The sequence below is a fragment of the Erinaceus europaeus genome, chromosome X (assembly GCF_950295315.1).
Source record: "Erinaceus europaeus chromosome X, mEriEur2.1, whole genome shotgun sequence".
NCBI classification, from domain to species: domain Eukaryota; kingdom Metazoa; phylum Chordata; class Mammalia; order Eulipotyphla; family Erinaceidae; genus Erinaceus; species Erinaceus europaeus.
Genome location: NC_080185.1, coordinates 42,672,446 through 42,677,487, shown reverse-complemented (window position 1 = coordinate 42,677,487; position 5,042 = coordinate 42,672,446).

Here is a 5,042-nt window from a genome sequence, read left to right as displayed (position 1 = left end):
GAAACAAACGTCCAAAATGGAAAAGAAACACAGTAAAGAAAAAAGTCCCCAAGATAAAAACATTAATCAGTAGGGGTATATGCACCCTTCCGTTCACAATAGCCAAGGACTGGAAGCAGTTTGCTCATCTTGTAGTTTCAGGTGGACAGCCCAGCTTTCCTGACCTGGAACACACACACACACACACACACACACACACACACACACACGAGTTTATATGAGTGCATAGGTTATTTTGTTTTGTTTTGTTTTTTTATTAGTGATTTAATAATGACAAGTTTGTGGAATAAGGAGGGATGATTTAATAATGACAAGATTGTGGAATAAGCGGGTTACAATTCCACACTATTCCCACAACGAGAATTCTGTATCCCATCTTCTCCATAGGAAGCTTTCCTATTCTTTATCCCTCTGGGAGCATGGACCCAGGATCATTATGGGGTGTAGGAGGTGGGAGGTCTGGCTTCTGTAATTGCTTCTCTGCTAGACATGGGCATTAAGAGGTTGATCCATACCACCAGCCTGTTCCTACCTGCAACTTGATGACTGAAAAACATTAAGATATAAAGCAGAACAAACTGTTTAGTAATCAGGAATCTAAAGGTAAGAATATAGAAGATGAGATTTGGGGTCTTCATGTTGAAAGAAGTTAAAAAGTCTATTTTAGGTATATTCCAAGGGGCCCATGACTTGGCAGGAATGGTGTTAACAAATACTCCTATTAACTGTGGTCTTATAAATCACTTTTTAATCAATATGAGAGGGGAAGATAGATTAAATGTCTCGAGATTTTAATGCATAAACATCATTTCTGAGTATATATTCCTTCAGTCTAAGCATTAAAGGTTTCAAATTAGTAAACTGATTGAATTTTAACACTGGGCTTCAATTGTTAATGTGTTAATAATAAAGTTAATAATAACTTTTTTGAAATTTTAAATCACCTATAATCTTAGGCCAGGGAGACCAGAAGCAACCAGTTTTTTCAGTGTATAAAATATAGTTATTTGTAAATAGTAGCATTAAGCGACATCAATCATGGTAACGTCTTATATAGTGCAGCAAATCCTAGCCATGGGATTTTCAAAGTAAATGGAATACATAGGTTATAATATGCTAACTCCCCTAAGGGGAAGAGTGAAGTCTGTCTTGAAATTGTAGCTAAAAAAAAAAAAAAAGATAGGGGCTGGCAAAATGGCTTAGTTGGACAGTGCACTGCTTTGCCATGTGTACAATCCAGGTTTGAACCTATCCCCCACCCCATGGAAGGAAACTTCGAAGCTATAGTCTTTCACTCTCTCCCTCTGCCTCTCTGTCATTATCTAAAAGATCTGAAGAGATTCCAAGCCGTCATGGGTCCTTCAGTAATTACTAGATCACCTCATTCATTCATCTGCTCATCCATTCACTCATTTATTCAATAGCTCATTCCTTCATTTAAATCAGGATTGGGGAAGCTTTTTTTTTCTTTCTGCCAAAGACCATTTGGATATTCATAGCATCACTTATTGGGCATCCAAAATTAACAAATTAAAAATTAGCTCTTAATGTTGTTAAGCTGCTAGAAGGGGCTGAGTGGTGGCATGACGGTTCACGCCCCTACTCTTCACCTGCAGGGGGGAAGCCTCATGAGCAGTGAAGCAGGTCTGCAGGTGTCTCTCTGTCTCTCTCCCTCAAAACTTCCCTCCCCTCCCCTTTCAATTTATCTCTCCTATCAAGTATAATTTTTAAAAAATAATAAAAAGAATGGCTGGCTGCCAGGAGCAGTGGATTCATAGTGCTGACACTGCACCCAAGTAGTAACCCTGATGACAAATAAATAATAAATAAATTGTGGATTCTTTGAATTTCAAGTTTAGCCTGCTGTTGCCTTGGCAGGGCTCATCCAAATAGACTTTTCCCCACCCCAATTTGTTATTTTATTTCCTTCAAGTTTTACCTGTCTGCTCAGGAGAGAGGAAGAAGAGAAGTAGAAGGGGAAGAGATAGAAACAAAGCATTACTCTGGCATAAACATTGCTGGGACTCAAAGCCAGGACCTCAAGCCTAAGGGTCCAATGCTTAACCCACTACACCACCTCCCAGGCTACTCCTCAACCCTGACTTAAATAAATATTCAAGGGGCTGGACGGTGATACACCTGGTTGAGCCCACATGTTACCATGTCCAAGGATTTGGGTTCAAACTCCTAGTCCTCAACTGCAAGGGGAAGCTTTAGGAGCAGTGAAGCAGGGCTGCAGGTGTCTCTCTTTCTCTCTCCCTCTCTCTCTCCCCCTCCCCTCTGGATTACTCCCTGCCTCTACCCAATTAATTAATTAATTAACTATTCATAAGGGCCCCTTATATGTCAGACACTGGAGCTACTCTAGTGAGAATGGGGCTCTAGGCCCCTTCTGGAACTTGCAGTGCCATGCAGAGAAGGGCAGCCTTTAGTTGAAAAAGGCCTCAGAGGACTGACTAAAGCCCTATCCTGGCCTCTGGTAGGGTCCACAAATGCTTTCCAGCTCACACTGCCAAGCCTGCAGTCCAAGATCCTGAAGAAACTGCTAGCATTTTTGCAAGCTGTGGAGACTCAAAAAACGGGTCCCTAGCACCTTCTAAAAACCTTCCCCCTTCACAGGGCCTCTTACTGAAGGCTTAGAAAGTGAGGGAAAATGCTGAAGAAGGGCCTCTGGAATTCGCAGCTGCACAGCCAGGAGGCCCAGCCTAATCCCTCCCCTCTCCCTCTGGGAGAACTTCCTCTCTGACTTTTAAAGTCACAGGAACTTTCTAAGTTTTTTTTTTTCTCTCTCTCTCTCTGTCTTGCTGGAACTTGCCATAAGTGTGATTTCACCACTGCGGGCCAACTTTTATTTTTCTGCACACAGCACCAACTTTCCACTACTGCTGTGACACTCATTTGTTTATTTATTTTTGTATAGTACTATACTTTAATCTCTTTTCATACTGCAAATACTTTCATGATCTATTTTAGTTCAGTCAAAATCAAAGAGGGAATTTTTGCTTGGAATGTTGCTGTTCATAACGCCTCTCGATGCCTTCAGCTTCTGTCCTCCGTGTGTGATGGTAGAAGTTTGCACCAGAGTCACTTCCTCAGAATCTGGATGAGGTTCTGTCATCTCAGGAGGAAGCCACAGAGATGAGAAGCTTGGGAGCCTCCTTGGTTCCTGCTGATGCGAAGGCACCTGCCTCAGTACTGTTTCACATGTGTGCACTGATCTCCAGTTGGCCTGATCAGGTGTTTAAATGTACTCCATCTACCCAAGGCTTATGACAGAACCACCTGTCAGGGAGTCAGGTGGTACACAGCGAGTTAAGCACACATGGCACAAAGCTCAAGGACCAGCATAAGGATCCCGGTTTGAGCCCCCGGCTCCCCACCTGCAGAGGAGCCTCTTCACAGGCAGTGACATAGGTCTGCAGGTGTCTATCTCTCCCTCACTCTGTCTTCCCCTCCTCTCCCTATTTCTCTCTGTCCTATCCAACAATGATGACATCAATAACAACAACAATAGTAACTACAACAATAAAACAACAAGGGCAACAAAAGGGAATAAATAAATATTTTTTAAAAACTTTAATAAAAGAACCGCCTGTCAGTCTTAATTTTGGCAGGGCCTCTCTGTACACCCAGGTTGTAATCTGTCTTTGTCTTTAGCATTTCTGTCGATTGGTGTCTTTGTACGGTGCTCTACCCCAATAACTCCTGCCTCCCAAATAATCTGAATATATATATATATATATATATATATATATATATATATATTGCCTCCAGGGTTATTGCTGGGGCTCAGGGCCTGCACTACAAATTTGCTGCTCCTGGAGGGCATTTTTCCCATTTTGTTGCCCTTGCTATCATTATTATTGTTGTTATAGCTGTTGTTGCTGTTGGATAGGACAGAGAGAAATTGAGAGAGGAGGGGAAGACAGTGAGGGGAGAGAAAGCTAGACACCTGCAAAACCTGCTTCACTGCTTGCAAAGTGACCCCACTGCAGGTGCGGAGTTGGGAGCTAGAACCAGGATCGTTACACCGGCCCTTGCGCTTTATGCCATATGCGCTTAACCTGTTGTGCTACTGCCCAGCCCCTGCAATATCTTTTTTAAGTGTTTTTATTTGTTTTATGTTGATGAGAATAAGATAGCAAGAGAGAGTGCACAAGAGGGAGCATGATAGAGAGAGAGAGACAGAGAGAAAGAAAGATACAGAGCAAGAAAAAGACCATAGTACTGCTCAGTTCTGGCTTATAGTAGTGCAGGGGATTGAACTTGGGACTCTGGAGACTCAAGAAGGAAAGTCTTTGTGCATAACCAGTATGCTATCTCCCCTACCGTGCAATACTTTAACACAGCGATGAACCAAGGTAAAACCAAGCCTGCTCCTCAATCTCGTCTGAACTCACGAAGCATAAAAATTATCAAAGCACAGAAATGACCAAACAGCTCCCTCTCCTGTCTAACAGGAATGGCTGTCATTTCCTGACCTTTAATCTGCCCTCTTGATGAATAAAATTAATTGAGATATCTGATCACAGAATGGAGTCTTCTCCCCAATAGCTTTCACCACAGAGCAAACCTCTTTAACCCCTCTCCTAATCATAGAACATAAGCAGAGATCCTGTAAAGGCTGTCTAGCACCTTCTCCCTGAGATGTTGCTGGCTCTCCCATACTATGTATGCATCATTCACCGTGACTGGAGAATACTGGAGGAGGGGTGCCTGTGTTAGACATAAAAACATAGATGTATCTCACCCATACACATTTCCCCACACACAATTTGACCTCCATTTTCAACTCTTCGCATTAAAATGTAATCCTGAAGTAGACTTCTGAGCCATAAATCACAGCAGATGGGCGGGTAAGATTTCCTTTTGCTCCGACTACAAAAAAAGGGGCGGGGGTAGACGAAAGTCAATCATATGACTAAAAATAACAGGCCACAGAGTAGTTCAGAAGAAGAATCACTTGTATGATAATTCTGTTCTAATTACTTGACCTCGCCATTGTTACCTTCTGTTGCACATTAGTTGGGGTTACCGTTTTA